Source organism: Sciurus vulgaris, assembly GCF_902686455.1.
Source record: "Sciurus vulgaris genome assembly, chromosome: 7".
NCBI lineage: Eukaryota > Metazoa > Chordata > Mammalia > Rodentia > Sciuridae > Sciurus > Sciurus vulgaris.
This window is the reverse complement of record NC_136467.1, coordinates 27,833,637-27,858,638: the sequence shown is the minus strand read 5'-3', so window position 1 is coordinate 27,858,638 and position 25,002 is coordinate 27,833,637. Positions and strand designations below refer to the sequence as shown.

Sequence of the window (25,002 nt, the reverse complement as noted above, 5' to 3'; positions counted from 1 at the left end):
TCTAATTTTTGTTCATTTACAATCGCTCGATCACTTAGTTCCAGAATAAGCTCTCACTAAATCAAATAATCCATCTACCTAAAAGCTTTCATGAAAATATCTCATCTGACAGGGTGTTCTTATATCACCATGGGCATCGCAACTATGAGCTTACGGCAAAGAGTTTCAGCCTAGTGTGAGTAAGTAGACTATGGGATGACTAAATTTTATAGCTTACAAATTGTGACAATCAGAGTCATCTTCCCAACTCAAATACCCTGTAAAGATGAACAGGAAAACAGCTCTGTTCTTCTATAGTCTGTGGTGGGAGAAAGTTTTGCAATTGGTTTGCCATTATTACAAAAATAACTTTCTTTACACAGAAGTATGAGAAAGAATTTCTAGGGGTAGAAACAGCTGCATAGGCACTAGGGCAAGCAGCAGTTGTGATGAAACTGCTATACAATCTCCTTTGGGATGGACCTGGGACTCCTTGTTGTTGTCAGTAAATGCTCATCTTCCAGAGCAGGATGGTCAGGTGCCCGGACAGTGTGTTCAGTACCCAAGTTGCTGTTGTGATCTGTCCTGAGTAATATTATTGTGTGTGTGTGTGTGTGTGTGTGTGTGTGTGTGAGTGTGAGTGTATTCATATTTGGCCAGAAGTCAAAAGATTGGACTTAGCTGTAAACAGATATAATACTATATACACACACACACACACACACACACACACACACACACACGTATAGATATGTACATATATATGTATATATAGAGTTTATATGTAAAATATATAGTTACATATAATATATGCAAATTTCATATATCTATATAACAGGTACATACAATTCTAATGTGATTTTGCATAGAATTTAGTAGTTTTCATGTGCATTCACATGTATATATATATATATAATATACATAATTGGTAGAAGGAATGTCCCTTTTTCCCTCCATATTTGATGGAAAAAGAAAATAAATGGATCTGGACATGAAACTATGAAATTTAAGTGGTTAATTCCTTTCCTGATGGCCTCCTGGGAGGTTTTCTGTGACTCAGTGATGCTGTTTTAGTCAGCTCTTTCCCCACCATGACCAAAGACCTGGCAAGAACAATTTCAGTGGAGGAAATGTTTATCTGGTGCTCATGGTTTCAGAGTTCTCAGTCCATAAGTGGTAGTCTCTACTGCTCTGAGCCATGACAGAAGACTGCGGAGGAGGAAAGCAGCTCAGGGCATGACAATTGCAAAGTGGAGAGAGAAAGCTCTCCCTCACCAGGGACAAAATATAAACCCCAAAAGCACACCCATAGTGACCCACCTCCTCTAACTGTGGGTCTACAGTTGGCACCTATCCATGGGTTAATGCACTGATTAGGTTAAGGCTTTCCTAACCCAGTAATTTCACCTCTAAACTTTCTTGCATTATTTCACACATGAGCTTTTGGGGAATACCACATATCTAAAACATAGCACTATGTAACCAGGACTCCATGTCCTGCAAACCCAGTTCTTGTCAGTTTTCAGGGAAGAGCCTTAGACCCTACTTTGTCTGGTCAGTGTCCCTGTATAGAGGAGAGCTTTCCCCCACCTTGATTCCCACACAAGACAGAGGCCTCTTTCTGAGAGAATTCCTTCTCCCTGTGCTGTGCTCTTTACTTTAATTTTCTCCCTCTCTATTTTTAAAATGCTCATCTTTTGTAAGATCAGGGTTTTTTGTTCTTCCTCTCTTTTTAAAATCATTCTTTGATTGTCTTAATTCTTATAGGTTCATAACTTTTATCCTCACATTACTGGTACTTAATTTTTATCTTTAACCTTTAATGTCATTTACTTTAAATTTTAAAATTTTCATTGCCTTTTGGCCTTTTTGCTTATTTCATCATTTTATACTTTTAACCTTTTACATCATTTGTTTTTTGTATTTGCTTTTAAATCTCATCAATTTCATCTTAATTTTTAAGTTCAACCTTTATCTTAGATTTTAACAAAATGCTTTATTTTGTTTCCATTTATGATTTGTTTTTATAGTGACAGTAGAAAGGTGTAGTTACAAGGATTTTGGAAAAAGAGACCATCACTGGGAAAATGGAGGTACCCATGACCTTCTCGCCTCAGGATGCTCCTGTAACCAATGCTTAGCCCGTTAGCTGCTTGAGGTTGATGGTGTGCCTGGGAGGTATGGTGGATTACATATGCGTGGGGCTATTGTGCTGTCTATGCTGTCTATAGAACATATTAAACTCATTGAACTCATTGGAGTGGCATTTCCTCACTATATTTTTTTCCTTTCCTCATTATTATTATTATTATTATTTTTAAGTCCTGGGCATTAAACCCAGGGGCACTCCACCACTGAACTACATCCCAGATCTTTTTATTTTATTTTGAGACATCATCTCGCTAGTTGCACAGGCTTGCCTCAAACTTGTGATCCATCTACCTCAGGCTCCCAAATTACTGGGATTACAAGTACATTTCACTGTGCCTGACTTCTCTATATCCTAAAATAGGGATTGGTAAACCAAGGACCTTGGGTCAAATCCAGCCTTCCATTTTTATAAAGTTTTATTGGAACGTGGACATACCCATTTATTTACCTGTTGTCTACATCAGCTTTTATCCTACAATAAAAAGCTTGAGTAGTTGCAATAGGAATGAAAATATTAACCATGTGACCATTTATGTAAAAAACTTACCAATCCCTATTTTAAACCATCTGATTGTTATATACTAGACTTTGTAGACAGGATGTTAATGGTGTGGTCCTGAATTCAAGGGACTTGCTGGCAAGTGGAGCAAAGAAAATGAGGCCGTGCATGGATAATTCAGAGCACAGAGTGAAAAATACAACCTCCCTTTGACAGCCTGGAAAGGTATTTTAGGGGAGGTGACACTTGTAGGTTACCTCTTGTAGGTTAAGACCTACAAGTGACAGGAAGTTAGGCAATCGTGCTAGGGGTGGAGGTGGGATGATGTGGTTGACAGATCTTTCTAGGCACTGAAAACACATGTATCTTGACCCAGAGATAAAAAGAACATGGGGAAAAAATAGAACAAAGATGGACAAGTGCACTTGTCCAGGAAATGATGATTTTGAAAACTAAGGCAAGAGATTTGGTTTTTCTTCTAAGGATAACAGGGAGCCATTGAAGGTATGAAAAGAGGAGTAGCACAATTGGATGTCCATTTTAGATCCTGCTTGAGTCCTAAAGGAATATTTTATATATATTAAAAATTCCACAAGAGAAGCCTATTGAGACAAGGAGGCACCTTTGTCTATAAAACGACCTTGACAAATGCTTCACTAGAAGCATAACCAAGAACACAGTTAAAAGATGCCAGAGAATAGAATTCTAAAAACCTTTTTGCATAAAATAAGATGAAATATTTGTTTGTTGCTTTGGGGTGACAGCTGTGAGTGGCGAGAGCAGAGGGTGGAGAAGTGAGTGAGAGGCTCATGGATGGATGGAGGGCAGGCTGGGTGGACAAGGTCCTAGCAAAACTTCCCATTGTAGTAGCCAAGGACATCTAGGGAGCAGTGAAGCCTCCTTAGTAAGTGAACTGTGAGGGAAGTTGGTGGCATTTCCATGTCCTTCTCTGCCCCTTTCCTTAGTCCACAGTAAACCCTACTGCATTCCTAAATTCTAGAAGAGTTATTTTACAAAGACAGAGCTGACTGGGCATGACACATGTTTCTGACTTCCAGGGAGAGTCTCAGTCTTGTTCTATAGAGGGCAAGGTGCCACACTTGCTGTTTGCCAGCTGGGTGAGCTCTGGCACACTTCCCGTGGCTCCCTCAGCTCAGAACACTCATGTACCCGGAGGCTTAGATTCTCATTGCTTCCTCTGCCTCCTGGACTTCCATTTCCTCATGCTGTTCAAGTAAGTGGTAAAACTTGAACCTGTCTCTTTTTTTTTAATCTTATAATTATTATTTTATTAACAGTACTTACAACTTCATTCATTTTTCTCCTTGCACTAGGTACCTCCTATTTATTAACATGATTATTATTTAGAGGAGCATTTAATTACAGCTACCATTATAGTTATGTTATGGATGCAGAAATGAAGGATAAGAAGTGACTGTCAAATTCAGAAAACAAAACAAGAGATTGTGAAGTTTTAGAAGGTGAAGGAAGAGACCTTCTACTGGGACTTTCAGCTACCTTCAGTGACAGTTCTTTGAGTTCTCTGAGCTGTCTCCTCATCAGTTGACATACAAGGGCTGCTGACAGCTCAGGAAGCCTGCCTACAGTCCTCTTTCCAGAATCGGTCTAGAAATATCCTGTTTTGGGTACATCTAGCCTCAATGGTGAACTAGATCCATATTTCGAGTGATGCAGAGTCACAAAATAGGCCCACCGTTTGCACTGAACATATGTGCTTGATAGTATGCTGTGTGCATGATTTTTAAGCATTGCTAATTACACTATATTTTCCCTTAATTCTGAGACCCCAGGCAACATTTTTTTTTCATTGAAGCTTTTATGTTGTATAATTGCTATGATTTGAGTTTGTGTGTATTCTTTGCAAATTCACATATTGAAATCCTAAACTGCAAGGTGGTGGTTTTAAGAGGTAGAGCCTTGGGGACAGCATTAGGTCATGAAAAAAGAGCCCTTGTGATTGGGATTAGAACCTTTATAAAAGAGCTAACTCGCCCCTGCGTGTGAGGGTGTAAGTGAGAAGTTGCTGTTTGTTAGGAACTGACCTTACAAGATGTTGAACCCGTTGATGCCTTGATTTTGGACTTCCAGCCTCAAGACGAACTTTTCATGGTTCAGAAGTGATGGAGTTTATGGTGTTTGTTGCAGCAGCCTGAGGGACTAAGATGGAAATCAAGCACTGTTTTCTTATTGGAAAGTTAAATAAAAAGGTAGATAAAGTATTCCTGTCACCATTATTGCCACTAGAAACACGCAAGCACTACTTGAAATGAAGATATCCTATCTTTATTTATTTGTTCATTAACTCCTTACATCTAGTTTGCTTTTGGAGTACAGTTTCTACCACATTTTAAAACTGATACTACGATATTTGCCTGGTTAGACTATGAATTCTGGGAAGCACTTTAACCAAAAGCAAAAAAAGGACTCATACACCGTGACCTAGCAACTCACATCTAGAATTCTCTGGGATCTATCCTAAGGAAATAATCAGAAAAACAATTACATATCTCTATACAAAGATTACCAAAGCATTATTTACCATAGCAATACTGGGAAACAACCTAAGTTTCCAAAGTTACAACAGAGAGACAAAATTAATTATGATCTTCATCAATGATGGATTATTTAGTATCCATTAAAATGATTTAGAAAATAATAATCATAGAGAGAAAGGCATGCAATCAGCTTTGTGAAAAAGAGCAAACAGAAGCACATAACTAACACATTTTATAAAGTCTAAGACTTCACTGAAGGTAAGAATAGTCAGAGAAAGACTGTGGAAATCTGAGCTTTGAGTCTAGGTCTCCAGTCTGGAAAGAATGAGAGGGTTACCAGCGGATCCATTTCTTTCGACTCAGCATCACCGCATTACAGTCTGTCTTCATCTTCTTTAGAAAAGTCTTTCTTTCTCCACCCCACCTCTCTCTCTCTCGTGTGCTATTTAGACCTCCCTTGAAACACTTACGCATCTGGAGATGGTGCTGTTGTTTCAGCCTGTGGCATTCCCTGACAATACATGGAACCTCAGAACCTCACCTTCCTTCCACAGTCCTTAATGTTTACCACACTCCAGGCACCACCCTAGGTAACACTGTGCTTGAGCCATGAAGGAGGCTGAGTTCGTCTTCTCTCTGAGCTTATAGTCTAGGCAGAAAACACTGGGAAAGGATATCTCTGCTCTCTAATGGCTGATATATTTCAATAAGAAGACAGTTAAATAAATAACAATTACCTTTCAATGCAATTGCAATATGACTAAGAAATTAAAGAGTATAATAAACAGCAAATGTCCCAGGAAGGCCAAGAAGTTTAAGGCTGAAACAGACTAAAGCAACCTGAGATGTGGTCATAGGTTTAGTGGCACTGAAGTGAACCTTAAAGGATAAAGAAATATTCTTCTTTAGAGAAAGGAAAAGAGAAGGTCATTGTAGTTTAGGGGAACAAAAAAAGAAGAATGCAAACTAGAAACTTCCTAACTGGGTATCCTGCAGTATGGGTCCTTTAAGTCTAGCTTCATCCCTGTTTTCCAGGAATACCTGTGGAATTCTGCCAAAGTTTGTTGCACTCTTTGAAAACAGCAGGAATCCTCAACTTTGCCAACAATTTTCCCCTCCACAGTGGAACTTCCAGACTGGAAAACAGGCCGCTTCTTCTCCCAGAATTGATCTACCCTTAACTGGGCCCCAGGTACGGGGGAGGAGCCCTGAAGGGAGGCAGTAGCAATGAATTCTAATGACACTGAAGTTCGGGGAGTGCTCAACTACCCACAACAACCCTGCCAGGCAGGTGTTGATGATGTCACCAGTCCCCTTTTGAGGAAGAACAAGATCTGAAGTGAAATTGTTAACCACTGCAGGAAGAAGCTGGATCCACTTGGTCTGACTAACTTTAGAGCACATGCTCTTATGGAATCTGTAGGAACAGGATGAGGGGCAAGTATTCTCATTACCTTGGATCTGTCTTTTCTGCATGATGAATTTTTTCAACTCTAACTTTTTTTACACTTATAAAGAATATCTTTGGCATACTGAAAATTCTATTACCATATATAAACTAATCTATTAATTTTAAGAAGCTGATACAGATGTAATATAGGGAATCAGCAAGGAAACAGAAAACCGACAGTACCCTAGAAGCTGTCCTGTGTCTGTGATGACTAATTGTGTCCTCCCAAAATTTTCATGTTGAAGCCCCAACTCCAATTTGATAGTATATGGAAATGAGGCCTTTAAAGAAGCAATTAAGGTTAGTGAGCTCATAAGGATGAGGATCCTTATCCAACAGGACTGGTGTTCTTAGAAGCAGAGGGAGAGACACCGGAGGACATGTGCAGATAGAGAAAGGACCATGTGTGGAAGCAACAGGAAGCCATCAGAAGCCAAGAAAAGAGGCCTCAGAAGTAACCAACCCTGCCTGCTCCTTGATCTTGGACTTTCATCTTCCAGAACTGGGAGAAAATTAAGTCATCCAGCCTGTGGCTTTTTGTTATGGCAGCTCTGGCAGACTAATATAGCATCCTTCTGTGGACCATACCTACCCAAAGAGACATGCTAGCCTGATTTCTGACAGCACAGATTAATTCTCTTTGTTTTTGCACTTTATGTAAATTAGAATCACACAATAGGTCACCTTGTGTCTGACTTCTTTTACTCTATGAATGCTATAAATTTCCCTCTAAACACTACCTTAGCTGCTGCCCATAAATTTAAAGACAGTTTTTATTAGCCTTCAGTTAAAATTATTTAAAGAATTTTCTGGTTGTTTCTTCCTTGACCCATGAAGTATATTCTTTAATGTCAAAATATTTACATTTTTTCAAATAACTTTTGATGATTAATCTCCAATTCCATTTTGGTCAGAAAAAATCCTGTATAGTTCAAATGTTTAAAAATTTCTTGACATTTGTTTTATGGATCTGAATTGTTTTGTCTCAGTGAATATTTCATGTGCACTTGAGAAGAACATTTGTACAACAGAGGTTGGGTAGATTTCTACATGCTAATTGAAGAAGATTGGTTGATAGTTGTTCAAGTCTTCTATGCCCTTGCTGAATCTTTTCCCCTACTTGTTCAATTAATTACTAAGAAGTAAATTTTTACTGTAATAGTAAATATGTCTATTTCTCCTTGTATTCTTTTGGGTTTTGCTTCAAGTATTTTGTTTTATTAAATGCCTACACATTAAAGATTACTATCTCCTCAATGAACTTGACCTTTATCATTGTTCTATATCTCTCCTTATCTCTGCTAATATTCCTAGCCTTGAAGTGTCTACTATGGTATGCATACAGACACCCCAGTTTTTAATACTTATTGTTTACATGGAATATCTCTCGTCATCCTTTGGCTTTTAATCTTTGTCTTCATATTTAAATTCTGTCTCTTATAATCAACATACAACTGGGTCTTGCTTTTTATATTCAATCTGACTGGATAGAATAGAGTAAGTGTCTCAGGGCAAAAAGCCTGGTTAAAGGTCAGAGGGAAGAGACAAGAGGGCTGCCTGGAGTGCAGAGAGCCAGGGAGCAGCGAGGGGATGTGGCTGGAATGGTTTCAGGGTGCGCACCATGCTGCAGGCTGGCATAAGAATTTTACTGCCTTTTCCTGAAAACAGGGGCAGTCAAGGAAGAATTTTAACCCGGAAATGACATGGTCAGAAAGGTCTGGCCTTAATGGTGTCTCACACAATTTTGTTAATCTTTGGAGAATTCTAGCATTGGTGATTGCAATCTTTACTTTCACTCGTTGTTTCTGAAAAAATAATAGATACCACACACAGTATTTCAGTGTAACAAGGATAATATTATGTATAGATCTGTAAAACTTTTACTACACAAATTTTTAAGTAATATTGTTGGTTTGCTTAATTAAGCTATAGCACAAATGTCACTTGCTAGTGTGTACAATAGATAATGGTTAAATGTTGTTGCAGTATGTGCTTGTTTACTTCTGTTTCCCAATGTTAAGCACAGTGCCTATTACATCATAAACATTCAGTAATATTTGTTAAACAAATGACTTAATATAAGTGGCATTAAAATATCTTCTATAAGCAGGACTGCTCATATTGCTTACTCTGGGCATCACAATTGATTCCCTGAGTATCTTAACTTGTAAAGTGGAGCACAGCTAATATTATCCTGACCAGAAAAGCATATACCAATGTATTTGACCATAGCATTCCATAAGAATTATAATACAGACACATAAGGACATCACTAGGAATTTATATGTGTCCTTAGAGTACAACCTTAGAATGTCTCATAGACAGATAGGTACATTGTTGGAAATGATGAAAATCTGTCCCTGATGATTCTTAAAATTTTATAACAAGAAAGTAGTAGCAGGCTTGAGAAATTAAAGCATTTGTATTTTATCAAAGCAAGCATATTTAAAGTGTTGGCATTAGGTTAGATACACAACTGAGCAGATATTTCATGGGGTTAATTGTTAAATGTTACCTACCCATTGATGAAAAAAAAAATGATAGTCTTTCATGCAGCAGTTTATCTGCTATATAACTAAGGAACATTTCATAGACAGATGCTCTGTTATTTTATATACCATAAAGAAAGACAAACATTAATTAATTAATTAATTAATTAATGGATTTCAGATAAATTACAGAGAAATGCTTTCTTATGACCTGAGATTTGCCATACAACAATATGTCTATGCCTGCAGGATTATCAGTGTGTAGGATTTTTCAAACCAGGTGTTCCTCTGGGATTTTCTTCTAAGTCGACTATACCCATTGATGATGATTTTAAAAATAAAATCTTGTCAGAAGTTACCCACATAAAACTCTCCAACAACAATCAGATAGCCATTAACAATAGCTCAACTCATGTAGTACAAACCAGGCATATGACTCGATTGAAATGACAATCAAATAAGCAGCTGTGTCCAAACTCAAACATTGCAGCTAACAACCACCACTCCACAGATGTCAACTACAAATGCAAGATGCATTTGATTATAACTTGAATCCTGATATCAGTGCTGGTAAAATGCATTATTAAAAATGTGTTCTTCAGAAGAAGAAAAAAAACCCTATCCTATATAACAGCAAAGACTTTATAGGCCTGTAATATGCCCAACAAAATACTCATGCTGAATTACTCATTAACAAGGAATTTATTTTTCTCTGCCTGACATTCAGCCTCAGTTTTTCCCTCAGTCTCATCTAACTGTGTTTGAAGTCTTGTTGGTTGTTTTCTTCCCTAGCAGTGTCTGCCTGCTCTGAGGAAGAGGGAGAGTCCTGTTCCTCTTGCCTTCTGGCATGGTGGAGAAGCTATTTCTCAGTTGGAGTTCAGCTGAAACATGTAGTTCTCTTCATGGGTTTGGAGGACTACAAATTAAGCCACATTTATTAGCTTGTTTATTTACTTTTTTGTTTGTTTATTTACTTTTTTGTTTATTTATTAGTGACTCAAGCAGGAACACTTCCTCTTGAGACCTAGTCAATTCCCAGAATCCCCCACTAGCACTGGGGTCAATTAGTTAATATAAGTCATCCTGCTTCCACATGCTAGTTGGAGAATATGATGGAAACGTTTTCCAGTCCCGTGGCACTTGCTATGCCCACAGTCTCTCCAAATGCTCCCCCGACCCTGTTAGACTCATGCTTGCTTTGCAGGTTCAAATCCTGGGGACTGGTGGCAGTGGGCCTTTGGGGCTTCCTGCTCCTGCTCCTTCAGGTCACAACCACTTGTGAAGCACACCCAGCACAGGAGGTGGCTCCCAGGTCAGCTTCCAGCCCCAGTTTTACATGGTACCCCATGCACTTGATCCCCTGTGTTAGGCTGGGTTTGGAGACCTCACTTCACTTTAGATGTTGGGAATTCCACTTTAGGGAGACTGGGGTCTTTCTGATCTGTGTTTTATGCACCTTATGTATATTCCCAAGGCTTAAGCTGACCCCAGGTTAAACAGTTAGTGGCTTGAAAGTGGTGTTTTCTTTTACAATAAGGAAGAATCTGGTTCGATAAGGTAAAAGCAGAGGTAGTCCTTCCTGAATTAGCCTCTGGACTTGAGCTGGAACAACCTTAACTTCTCAGTTTTATTCTGAAAGGGACAGTCACCAGTAGTTCAATCAATTCCTTTCTTGCCCACAGACTCCTGATTTCTACACAACTTCATCCTTATCCTGCCCCATGACCAGCTGTCCACACCCACTGATATCCAGAGAAGCAGTCTTCATCAACCAAAAGGCTTCTGATTTGTTCTTTTCTTGGGGCAATATGTACCTTTTACCCTAGAATACTAAAGTAGGGACTTCCTCCAGGTGATTCTTAAAACGTCGGCCATGGTAACTTGCTGTGCCCACTGTCTTGATGCAGAATTCCTGCAAAGTTTTTCAATGATGACAGTAAGTCCTATTCCCTGTGCACCCTCTAACACAGACACACACTAGAATGCTTTGTCTCTCCCCATTTGGCATACACATGGGTGACATGACACTTCTTGGTTAACCATAAACCTCATGAAGCATCCTTTCCTGACCAAAGTAGCTTTGAGGTTTTTCTATTTTTTTCACTTAATGTCTTATGTATCTTACAGTAATTATAATACCATTTTTAACTAGTTAGCCCAAATTCAAGGCCAAACTTTGAAAGTAAACAACTTTTTCAAGTGTATCCCCAAATTTCAGAATCAAACAAACCATATTAAAAAAAATATGTATATATATATACATACATATATATACACACACACACACAATCTACCTTTGAAAGGCAGATTTTTCTCACTTGGGCAGTAATGAGATGATTAACTGCTATAAAAATTCATCTTGGTATATCAGTACAATGGAATATTGTTTGACAATAAAAAGTCATGAAAATGCATGGAAGAAGCTTAAATACATATTACTAAGGGAAATAATTTAATCTGGATAGGTTATATTCCATATAATTTCAACTACAAAGTATTCTAGAAATGGCAAAGCTATAGAGATAATAAGAAAACAGTGGTTTCAGAAGTTAGGAATTAAACTTATTAATTGAAATTTTTAAAACATCAGTTGACTATAAAAATTTCATCTTTAGAATTCCAAATAAAAGCCTATTTTTGCAATACTATAATTTGTACAAAGAAAAAGTCTAATTAAAAGTCTTTATTAAATTACTAAAACACAAACTGTTACCAATAAAAATATGATATTTATTTTTTAATATTTTTTATTTGCTCTTATTAGTTATATATGAGAGTAGAATGTATTTGGACATATTATATATATAATATATATTATATATATATGGAGTATAACTTCTCATTCTTCTGGTTGCACATGATGTAGAATTACATTGGTTGTGTAATCATACATGCACACAGGATAGTAATGCCTGATTCATTCTACAGTCTTTCCTAATCCCATTCCCCTCCCTTCCCTTCATTCCTCTTTGTCTAATCCAAAGTACTTCTATTCTTCCCTCCCCTCCCTTACTGTGAGTTACCATCTGCATAAAAAATATAATATTTATTTTAAGAAATATCTTCTGGGCCAGCCCTTTTCTACGCCAGGGCACCTACATTTTATTGGCTCCACCCTTGTTATGAATAAACATGAAACTTGGTCCTCAGTGGTAAATACTCCCACAGCTTAAGCTGATCCCAGGTTCTAATGGAAACAGCCAGGGACTTGAAAGAGGTGTTGTTCTTTTACAATAAGGAAGAATCTGGTCCAATAATGTAAAAGCAGAGGTAGTCCTTCAGGAATTAGCCTGTGTCATTTGATTTTTATGGGCCCTATTGTCTAATGAGAGTTAATGATTAAGCACATTTGGTAGAATTGTCTTTTGGTTGTTAAACCACTCTGCAAATTTCATTACAAAAAAAAAAAAAAAAAAAAAAGGAAAGAGAGAGAGAGAAAGGAAGAAAGAAAAAAAGAAAGAAATGAAAGGAAGGAAGGAAAGAAAAGAAAAATATTTAATTCTCAATAGTTCAGATGATGCTAATTTGGAATTTTAATTTATTTCAAATTAAATATTTTACCCTTTAACAGATTTTTAAAGTTTGGCTTTATTTCTGTTAACAGAAATCTATAGATCAGAATTCGAAATGTTTTATACTAAATAAAGGGAAAACCAAAAGGAAAAGTAACTCAGAAAATAGCAGGAAACTACTTTGCTTCCACTGTGCAGTGGGAATCAAATTTGAAAAGAAAACTGATAACATAATAGATGAAATTAAAAGTAGAAATTTCTGTTTTTCTGTCTCGACAGAGTGAATTGTTAAATCAGCTCTGAGTGGGCAACCAGTAGTACAAAATTATGAAAAAAAAATTCACCAAATGGGATTCCATTTTTAAATGCAGATCCTATTAAAGAGCTTCACAAAGGAATAGTGCTTCTGACAAGTGGAGAAAAATCTACCCTTCAAAGCTAATTGTGGTATTAAAGTATGTATGAAAGAAAGAAAAATGGCATATAGCTATTAAAACTAGTTTTGTAATGCAGACACAGTTTTTCATGGAAACAGTAACAACAGCCTCCAGGGTAGGGGGGTGGGGAGGGGGTGTGTGTGCCCAGAATGAGCAAGAGAGAGATTCTTCCAGATGAATGAACAAATGAATGAATGCTTAAAAAAAAAAAAAAAAAAAAACTAAACCAAAAATGGTTTAAGGTGACTAATTAAGACCCCCTCTTAGAAAAGCTGTTGCTAGGTAAACAAAACTGTTTAAAACATGTTCATCATTAAAGTGTCCCCTGACAGAAGGATGAGGCAGCAGACTTGGCGACAGAAGGGAGAAGAAGAGCAGCATATGGCCCCCAGTTCTGTCCCCTGCTGACAGGCTGCCTCTATGTGAGCCCCTTTTGCTCTGTATTCCGCACACGCAGCGGATCGCCATGCCCCAACTTTCCCATCTGTACCCGGGACTCGGACTCGTGTCCCAACAACGTGGCTGCCACTCAGTCCTCAGCCCTGGGCTGTGGGGCGGGGCGACACCACAGGCTTACAGGGGGCGGGGGCTGGGAAGGGAGATTAACAACCAATCATCACAATGCTATCCATAATGTATTGTCTCCACAGCATTACATGGTATATTTCCAGTGGGGATTAGCCCATCCATCACAGCCCTTTATTGGCCCCCTTTTTTGTTGTTGTAGAAAGCCCAAACACTGTCGTAAAATTCTAAACTGCTTAATTGCTGTGCTGTAAAAATTTGCATATCAGAGATATGTCATTCCATCATTAAATGGCACTAGGTATTTGTTACAAGGTCCCAACAATCATGCCAGTGTACCCCTGAAGAAAGGTCACTTATTGGTATTATGTACAATTTGCTACTAAATTCAAACCAGCAGCAATTAGAGGTCTGGATACTGTTGGACTCTGTGGACTTTGATTTCCTCTGGTTCAAGACTCAGGGCATGATCTACCCTTCCTACATGATCAGAATGTTTAAATAGCATCTTCTGCCACCTTGGTCTCTGGGCTTATAAACTTTACATCTTCACATTCATATGCATGGATGTAAATAAACTGATTTTTTGAATCCTTGATATTGTCTTTGAACAGAATATCAAAATAGCATCTAGTTAGTTTGTGGTGGCAAACTTGGGTGTGCGTGCACCTGATTTCTTCCACCTAAGATGGATGAAAATGTTTTAAAAACTTAGTTAGGGGTACAGCCAAGGTGCTCAGTAAGCACATCCAGGGGCTAGATGCAATAGAGGAATGTCTCCCGGTGGTGATGTCCCACCTCAGCAGGTCCTCTGCCAGGGAAGTGCTGTGGGTGGAGGCAGCAGGGAGGCCCGAGGATGTGCTGCCCTCTTCCAAGCCTTTGATCCTGGCTGAGCCGGTCCTTCTGGTTGGGATGATTTACAGAGCCCGCTCAGCAAGACTCCCTTCATTTAAAAGCAGCCCCTCCTAATTTACCCGTGCCTGCACCCCTTCACCCAGGGTCAGAAGAAGAACTAATGGGTAACTAATCCAATTGAAGCTGCAACAGAGACCCTCAGACCATCGGGGCTTCAGCTGGAGTTCATCCAGGGCACTAGCGCAGGCTGCATTCACTCCCAGCCTGATAACTTGCTGAAATCTGGTGGTCATTCTGGGAACCGAATGTCTGAAGTCACCTGCATGGAACTGCAGGAGCAGGGTCAAAAGGCAGACAGCATGGGCCAGGGTGGGGGATGCTCTGTTCACTGTCTTCGCAAAGGAAGAAATGGCCCGATGTAGGCGAGAAGTAAATAGCCACGCGTGGTTATGTCTTAGTCATGTGTGATTTGTACCTTTTTCTTTGCTCTTTTTTTTCACCCCAGATTTGTAAGATGCCTATATATTAATTCAATAATGGGGAGGGGGGGTGTGGGGGCTGTTGTCAAAGCAACAGAGGTCCCAGTAAGTAGCATATGTATTCCTCATTAAACCCTGGCTGGAGTGTTAGTGTGGGCTCAGTGAGGAGCAAGAGTAATCAAGATTGCATTTCAGGCTTTCCTAGGGAATTTTCCAGTTATCAGGAAGCACAACTCATTTCAGGTTATGTATATGTTTTAAAAGACAAAATGCATAAAGACAAAGCCCACTGTGAAATGCCTCATGAACTGTGAGAACTAAGATTTTCACCCAGGATGGTGGCAAGAGGAAGCAAAAAGGTGACAGGTAAAGAATATATGTAATAAGACTATCTTGCCAAAAGCAATAATAATAATAATAATAATAATAATAATACCCTTACCTAAAGTCGATGTGGTTCTGTGAAGCTTACGGATATTGTTAGTTAATATTTATAAATCGTATAACACAGGTACTATTTTTAGTCCCCATTTTATAGATAAAAAAACTGATGCATAGAGAGGTTAACAAACTTTATGAGCTCACATAGCTAGTGACTTTAACATGACAAATCCAAATCTCTAGTCCAGACCTGTTTTTCTAGTCCATGTGGAGCTAGGCTGGCTGGACAGCTCCACCTGGGTATTCCAAGGGCTGAAATCAATTTTCCTCCCTTCCTGCACAAACCCCTTTTTGCATCCTATTTCAATGAATGTCATTGTTGACAGTTCTGTGACCTATGCCATAGACCTCAGGGTCTTTCATGGCTCTTCCTGCTCCTGCATTAATATGCCATGGAGGGAACACCTCTTAAGTCTGTTCCTGCCTGTCACATTGTGGCTGCATAGAGGAAGCCCTCACCTCACCATCTTGCAGATGATTGTAAATGTCCCGTGTACTGATTGACCCAGTCTTAATGCCTAATCCATCTTCCACCTGTCCCTACAGGTCCTTTTCTAAGCTGTATCTGCTTTCTCCTGTCTGTCCCATGTACATCCTAAGCCACATCTACTATCCCCTGTACATTCCATGGACATCTCAGTCATATCTTCTCTCTACCCTCTATGCCATGTACATCCAAATTACACCCAGGTTAGGGTCCCAAGAGGCAGAACTGCATAGACTGTGCCAAGAGATTAAGTTGTGACCTAGGGAAATCAGTCCCAAGACAACAGGATCTTAACAGGAACTTTGCTGGCCCTGTGGAAAGCACATCCCATGTCTGGCCCCCAGCAGCAGGAGCAAGCAGGTCATGCGGAGGAGTGAGTGATTCAAGCTACATAGAGGACATATCAGACATGTCACTGAGCATCCTGTGTGCTGCCTCTAAAGAGACATAATCTTTAAGTGTGCTACTTCTATCTGTTGTTGAAAATATGTTCATTTGAATTTTTCTGTCCCTTGCATTCTTTTTGGAATTTAGGGATTTGTTGGCAGCTTATTGCATTCCGTAGTGGTGATATTAGCAGAGGAGTCTGGTAAGGGTTTGAACTGAATGTGTCACCCTCTGTGTAAAACCCTTGGTTGCCACCATCATCCCTGACACGCAGTGACAACAGTGACTGCAGGAAGGGAAACACCTGTGCTTTGCACATCTCCCCAGTCAGCAAAACATAATGACTAGCTCCAGAAGCACGCACTCCACTCTGGAATTAGACATAGTCTTCAAAACTCCCTCCTGCCAAAATTAAAACGGTTTTTGAGAGGAATGACCCATTGACATTTCAGACTGCACTTGACGTATTAATTCTTCAGCATCTACCTTGTGAGAGCCACTGTGGTACTCCCTGTGCTGACGCTGTGGAAAGCCTAGGAGGGGAGAGTTCAGGTGTGCTGCAGAACACAGTGGAGACACACACAAGGTGCCCCAAAGGCAATTCCAGCCCGAACTTCTGAGGTGTTTGTTAGCAGTTTCTCCAGAACTAAACCTGTGCAAGTTGTTCAGATTAACTACCTGGGACGAGGTCCCCAAGGAAGTAATTGGGAGGGAATCTGGGGAGCAAAGGTGGACTCACATAAGGTCCTGTCTGTCCCAGTCTGTGAATAGCCTGGAGATAGCATTAGAAAACTACTCACTCCTCATTGCAATGTAAAAACAGGGTACTAGTTGCTCACAGCTGAGTAGAAGTCACCAGAAAGGAGATGGAAAAGGTCACTGAAGCCAGTTTTTCTGCTCATGTGACACTGAGTCCCACTAGGGTGGTCCTCTCCCGGCATGACCAGAGGTCATCCAAGTTCATCCCGGGTATCATCAGTGTAAAACAGTAAAAACTTCCACCTTGGATTTGGGTTTTGTAGGTCTTCTACAAGATGATACTCACTATTCACCTAGTGTTGATTTTTCCCTATCTTGAGATATTTGCCATGTTTACATATTGGCCAAGTGGGAAAAGTAAGGCTTCCCTAACTGTCTGGCTGAATTGATGCATGTTCTGAGTCAGAGTCGGGGAAGCTTGAGGTGGGGAGTGAGCAAAAGCCCCTTCCAGTCTCCCTCACAACCACATATAGTCAGTGTGGTTAGATGGCCATAGTGTATAAGTTCTCTCCTAGTCAGGTTTATCAGTGGCAAGCAACAGAAACTGACCATGTCATAGTAAGGAAGAAATAAATCAACTAGCAGGGTATCAGGAGCTTACCAGATGCATGAGGCTGGAGATGAAATACTGGACTTGGAAAATGAGCAAAGAAACAAGGCAGCTCTGAGACAAACAGCAGAAAACATCCCCTGCCTCTTAGTGGACATGATAGGTCTTGTCAGACACCAGTATCTGCAGATGTCACCTCTGAATTCAACCCACTTTCTCTGAGGGGATCCCAACCACTCCTGCCACCTTTGGAGATGGCCTCTGGATTCAGAGTCCTGGGTGGCTGAATTTAAGTCCCTGGTTCATTTGTTGATTGTCCAGGTGCATGGCAAGGGAGGGCCTCCTTCTTTTCTCCCACTTCAGTAATGAGGGGCAGGACACTGCATCCCTACCTATGTAGGACATATTATTATGAGGATCCCCCAAACAGTTAGGGGAGAGGCTATTGGGAAGCCCATCATCCTCAGTTCCTTTGATTCACTGGAAAATAGTTTTTATTGTACTGAAACTAGGTAGATACTATTAAAATGTGATATTCAGTTTTTGCTTCCTGTTTTATGAGTTTTAAACATAAGAAGAAATTGGATCTCTAGGGGAAAAAAAAGCAAAATCAATATTATCTATGATGGAAAGTTAAAGAAGTTGTACTGCCTTATTCTCCAAAAGAAAGAGATTTAAATAGAAATTAGGATCAGTAACTATGACTGAACCTTTGCATAAGTCATCTAAGGCTCAGAGGATGGTTTCCTCAAAAACCCTTTGGAACATGTTTGTCCTGACAAGTTCCGCATCACATCAAGGGCTGAATCGAATAGCTTTGAGATATTACGGGCTTTAAAGAGTTCATCTGAATTTCCCATGATATAATGGACTTTCTTAGTTAGGTGGGATTTATCACACTTAGTGTGTGCTTAGCATTTTCTGAGGATCATGCAGAGTATGAAAAGAAAGGACCCCCACCCTTAAGAAGCAGAAACAGGAGCATAAAGACTCTATGAATTGGTTTACACTAGTTTGATCCTTCTCCCTTTTCTGGTGTTTTCATATACCATAGAAGCTGGAGAGCTCAAAATCACATTTCTTAGACTCCCTTCTTTGGAAATAAGATTCTGGGTTTATATTTGATTCTATTAATTAAAAATACTTACGTGAAGTTTGAAAATGAGGCCAAAGATATTTCTACTATTTTTGACTCTTTTTGGGTGTCAAGGAAATTTTGGAAAATAGGAACTACTGCTGCAGCATTCCAGGTTTATTCTGTAGTTTCCAGGATGTGGACAGCAACACAGCAGAGGCTCCTTCCTGCAGTTTTCTCATCCTGGAGCTGACACTTCAGTGGTCTATTCTTGAACCGAGTGGTCCCAGACACTGTCTCTGAGGGAATAGTTCCCTTGCAAGGTCATGTCTGTATAATTCTGGGAGTCATTTCTGGAGATCTGGCCTAATGTCCACTTGTCCAGTTTTGCCAGCTTACATTGTTGGATGGGAGGAGGAGTTGTTTTTAATACACTGTGAAGGTGGTCACTGACTGGGCCTCAAGTCCAGATCCTGGATCCACTGAGGTATAGCAGCAGCACTTTAGAATTCCTCAACCTGACTTTTTATCATAGCCACCCTTGAAGCTGTTGTTGGAAGAAGCAATCCTTCTTGAGTCCTGGGCATCCCTGCATGTTATGGTGGGGTAAACCTATAATATAAGACCCTGACCTTAATCGAGATTATTTCTCAAGTTTTTTTTTTTTTTTTTTTTAATAGAAAGCAGCCTTGATAAGGTGATGTTTCCCTGTGAGTCAGTTTCGCTCACAGACTCACCTATTGCAAATTCCCCAAGTCCAATATTCCTCTGATTCCCTCATATTTCTCTGATGCAAGCCTACTGCACATGCTGCACTTACCTTTTCATATGACCCTTACAGGAGTTGAGGGCAAGGGGAATCAACACTGAACATGATGCTTATGCTGCTTGCTGTGTGTGGGTAATAATAATAGTCCTTTGTCTCTGACCCTGGCCTCGCTTATCTTCTGCCAGGATTCATGAAACCATAACAGGCTAACTTAGTATCTTGTAAGTAGAATAAAATACCAGACTCTGACAACTACTAAAAAAATGTAATTCTCTGGAATCCATTGCACAACTACTGCATAGTAATCTGTAATGGCAGGTCCTCAGGAATCTGTGTACTTAAAAATCACTGGTATAAGACAAGGCAGGCAACTCAGTATCCCTCATTTCTCATATCTCACACACACACAAACTGGCTATAAATAATCCAACTTACCCCAGGCCTGAAGATTTAAAGATGCTGCTGACCAATTGATTGTGATGACAACAGGGAAACTTAATGACTATTGAAGCAACAGGAAAAGAGTAGAAAAGTTGGAATGAATTTTGTAGAGGTACTTCTATAGTTTGGATTTTAAATGTCCTCCAAAGACCTACGTATTAAAGCTTAGTTTCCAGGTTGGCATAATTGGAAGATGGTCAAAGCCTTAGGAAGGCCTAGTGGGAGGTCTTAGAACTCTGGGCACATGCTCCTTCCAAGGGGATGGTGGAACCCTAGTCCATTTCTCTTGCTGCCTTTTGCATCAGGACTTTGGTGAATGGGCTTCCTTCCTCTCTTGCTTCTACTTTGATGGGTGGCCAGAGGCCCACTGGGACCAATCAGTCATGGACTAAAAACTTCGAAACTATGAACCAAAAAACCTCTCTTCTTCATAAATTGATTATCTCAGGTAGTTTCTTACAGTAATAGAAAAGTGACTAATACAAACACAAAAATTACAATTCTTCTCCAAATTACTACCATACGAAGTTTGTATCCATCAATCTAGCACTCACATCTTAGAATTCACTATAATAAGTAACTATTTTAAGCAAAAGGGCATTTAGTAATGGGCATTGAGCACTTATATATCGCATTCAGTGGATCTGCATCACAGTTGAGAACTGAGCTTGGAGAATTCCTTACTTTTGTAGTAAGTGCTAAACAAGTCTGCAAAGGAAACTTTGTTTCAAAGAAAAACATCATCTCATCAACCAAAGATCTTAATATACATATATTTTATAGAATTAGGATAATGATGTATCCAATTTCATATTCTGCTCTTTTTACTAAACATTATTTGCTATGGTCTAACTGTATCTCCATGGAATTCACATATTGAAATTCAAACCTCCAAAGTGATAGTATTAAGAGGTGTAAAGTTCAAGAGGTGATTATAAGGACACAGATGAGATTAATGCCCTCACATGCTCTCAACAGAGGCCCATGGGACCTTGTTTGCCTCTTGTACCATGTGAAGATGCAGCAAGAAATCACCATCTATGAATAATGAATCCTCATCAGATATGGACTCTATTGGCACCTTGAGCTTGAAATTCTCAGTGTTTAGAACCATAAGTAATAAATTTGCCACCTAGTCCCTGGCATTTTGTTATAGTAGCCCAAGTGGACTAAAACATTATTCAATTAGATTGTCCCCAGATAATTGACTATTTTTTCAAAAGCAGGATTTTTATGATGTGGTAAGCATCTGCTATAGTTTGAATCGTGACTGCTCCCCAAAGGCCAATGTGCAAAAGTTTTGGTCCCCATGGAAGCACTTTTGGAAGTTGTGACCCTTGAGAGATGGGACCTGATGGTAGGTTCTTAGGCCATTGAGGGCATATACCTGAGGGGGACTCTGAGACCCAGGCCCTTTCTCCTCTGTTTGCTCCCTGGCTTGAAATACAAGAGACTTTGTTCCACCCTGTGGTCCTCCCATGATGTACTACTACCTTGCCACAGGCCCAAAGCAATGGAGCCAATTGATCATGGACTAAAACCTTCAAAATTGTGCCAAAACAAACCTTCTCTTTTTATGTCAATTACCTCAGATATTTTGTTTTATTAACAGAAAGCTGACTAACACAATATCTCGCTGCAACAACACAGGTATATAACTTAACATACAGCATTGAGGCAGCATGGTGTTTTAGAAGAAACAGGGTCATAAACTTACAAAAGCTGAAGACTGAGTTCTGGGCTTCCACTTACTAACTGTGTGACTTTAGGCAGTGTGCATATTTTCTCTAAATCTCAATCTTATTATTTTTAATACAGAAAAATAATAGCCTGTATTTCATAAAATTGTTGTAAAGATAAAATGAGGTAATGCAGGTAAAGTGTTTTGTATGGGCCTGGTACCAAAGTAGTGGATCTCTAACTATGAGCTAGGACTGGTAATTGCAATATTAATTTTGGACAGATATGCTACTTCCTTCTTCCTATATATGTATGTTATGAAAAAAAAAAAAAAAAAGATCTGAATTAGAGTCCAAAGTGGGTCTAAAGGTCCAAACAAAATTGTAAGCATCTTTCTGAGTCAGTTTGCCTCATAAATAGGACAATGGACTTGGTGTCAGGAGTTCATATTGCTATACAAACACAACCAAACACTTCAGTCCAGTGATAGAACAAAATTATCAAGACTGAACTAAATTAGATATTTTTGACATCCTTGTGATGTCTGTTAAAAGTGACCAAACTGTACATAACTACATGATAAATTATTGAATATCCAGGCATTTAAGGAATTAATTTTGGTCATATGTTAAATGATTATTTGGGGGACAATATTAATTTTGTTCATTTATTCACTTTTTTTGCATAATTCTCTTTATTAGATAATGAATTATCAAACATTTTTGTAAAGGGTCAGATAATAAATAGTTTAGACTTTGTGGGTCAGTGTGATCTATTATAACCACTCAACCATCCCATTATAGAGCAAACACAGTCAAAGAGAGTAACAAATGAACTGGCATGGCTGTGTTGCAAATGAACTTTACAAAAAACTTAACAACAACAAAAAACTGTTGGCAGACCCAATTTTCCCCATTTGTTGACCTCTGTACCAGTCATGGAAACTTGTGGATCTTACAGTCTGTAGATCAGGCAGGTCAGATTATAAGCCAGAAGATAATAGGTATTTTATCTAAAGCATGCTCAAAAATAGAAATGGTGCTTCAACCAACCACTTTGTGAAACAAGAGAGATGCTGTTGGCTAGAAAAGATCTCTGAAACTCACCTCTAAGTTTCTTAGTGGGAAAGAGTCAATTATTCCTTATCAATCAAAATATCTGGTGTTGTTTTACTTTGTGTTGTTAGTGTTAAACCTGAAGCATGTTAGACTAAAAATGTTTGCCTTGCTTTAAATATAATGACGCTTGACCATGTTTCTGGAATGTTGGTATCTCTTCAGGAGATTTGTACTGCAATCCATATTCATTATGCTGTTACTAACTCAATAATTTCTTTTCATGGATAAGCTTTTTTTTTTAACCAAAAGGACTTCTTATTAAATTAAGATGAAATGGCAATTAATCTAGAACATTATCAAAGACCGGAACATGCATTTATCTGGATCTCTGTTTATAAGCATCAATAGCCTGTTAATGTACTAATATTTAGGAGGGCAGCATGATAAAAGACTTTCCTCCTCTGTTAGCTCATTTTGTATTAACATATTCTTGTCACCAGTTAGGCAATTAACGGAGACTAAAGGAATACTAATTGTAGCCTTTCCTGCCAATGTGCTGGGTCGACTTTATTCCTAGGAGCTTGCTTAGTGCATTCATAATCATTGTAAGTGATAAAAGGAAGTGTTTCCTTTTGAAAAGCAAACCTCCTGGTATTTCTGCAGAGATGGAGATTAGAGCAAGTCGTTTTCTACATGACTTTGTTGTCTGGGGGAGATGGAGGGACAGGTAAACAAAATTTTCAGAAAGAGAAATTCAAGAGGGTTCCAAGGCAGTATCACACTCTTCATAGACGATGATAATTCTGGGGAGAATAACTGCAACACAGCGCACTATTTCACAAATTTATACTGAACAAATGCCGGTCTGCCAAATACAACCATACAGAATAGAACTCTTATGAGTTGGTTAAATTCTGCGCACCCATCTTATCCCCTTCCATAGATATTCAAATAGGTCTTTTATACTTTCTTCGCCCTTTTTAGATTTCCTGCTCCACTTGCTGTGAGTGAATACATTTGAAAATGAAATCACTTTTACCAAAAGCAAAATAGCATTGCGCCCATGAGGTAGAATGTGGAAGAACAGAGATGAAGAAGTTGCTGGGACTTTGGGGGCAGAGGGGAATAGAAAGAACTGATAGCAAGTTCAGTGTCAGGCAGAGGAAGGAACGGGGAGATGAAAGGTGCAGAAAAAGTTCCGCCACTGTCCCATTAACATACCAGATTTGATTTGACTCCATTATATTTCATCAATAGTTTAGAAAGCCCCCAGCATAAAACATCATCATAATTATAATCATATATTTGGAGATTTAACGTGCACACCATAATGTACCATTAGTTACACAAATAACTAATAATTTGCTAATGACAATATTATGTTAAGTCAGTTTAGGGGCAATTAAAGTGAGTGATATTTACATATGCCTAATGAATCACAGTCGATGGCAGATTAAGAGATTCTAATGAATATTCATCCAGACATTCGCAACCAGCTTCACAGTTTATAAACTGAATTATGGTTGATTTGCCCTTTTAAAAATGAATATGTGAGTATCTTCTGCATGGTGAGAATGAACAATTGGGCCTGACTGTAAAATTTTTTTAAAGCAATGTACTGGTCAGAACACAAAACATTTTTATGCACTCGCATACCCTCGGCTTCGCGACTCTTTTTTATACCACAGATCAGTGTTGATGAACTATCTCCATTCTCATTCTAATCCATGACATGAAATATAGAAATTGTTTGGTATAAGATTAAATGGAATACAAGTTTTATGCAGCCCCGCCGAGGAAATGATTACAGGTAGTCTTCGCCTCTGAAACAGTGAAGGCAAACTCTTGTTTTATGTCTTCTCCATCCTCTGACCACTGGGAAGGCTGTTTTTGTGGCTATACTTTGCCATGATAAAATTGGGGTAGATTTACTGTCCTTTCAACTTGGTCATTTTAAACCGTAGCAAAACAAACAAAAACACCTTCATGTGGCCCTGTTAACATGGTAAGACCAAACAAGGTTATGGGTTGAACACTTACTCTTTCCTACAAACTATAATCCTTTCTGCCTTTACAAGCTGCCAGTCATGAATACTGCAAGTTTTATCCCTGTTGCAAAGGTGAGGGCCAGACTCCCATTGTCTTCCTCCAGATCTCACAGGAAGCCTAAATCTTGTTTTGATTTTATGAAATTAGATGGTGCCGTCTCTATCGTGTTAGATTAGCAAGGTCTTAGCAATTACTGTTAAGTGTTTCTGAACAGGGAGTTGGAAGCTTGAACCCTTGTATCTTGGAATTTAGTAGGGTAACTGGGTGAGCATGCAGTTGATGGCTGCCCCACGTGAGGTGTTAGCCTCTTGTCAACAGAATGTTAAGGGAAACCTCTAAAAGCAGATTGTTTTAAAGGTGTAGAGGTAGACTTTGCAGCTGGCATTTCAGTCCAAAATGTTTTCACAGCATATG

The 25,002-nt window shown here is 39.1% G+C and overlaps 1 long non-coding RNA gene across 1 annotated transcript in view; it reads right to left on the bottom strand.

The window, feature by feature from the left end:
* Positions 1 to 4,714: 4,714 nt before the first annotated feature.
* Positions 4,715 to 25,002, bottom strand: part of LOC306665305 — a 100,942-nt gene continuing 80,654 nt past the window's right edge. Inside the window, exon 5 of the long non-coding RNA XR_013764966.1 lies at positions 4,715 to 4,807. This is a non-coding gene — a long non-coding RNA (uncharacterized lncRNA). The remainder of the gene's footprint in view (positions 4,808 to 25,002) is intronic.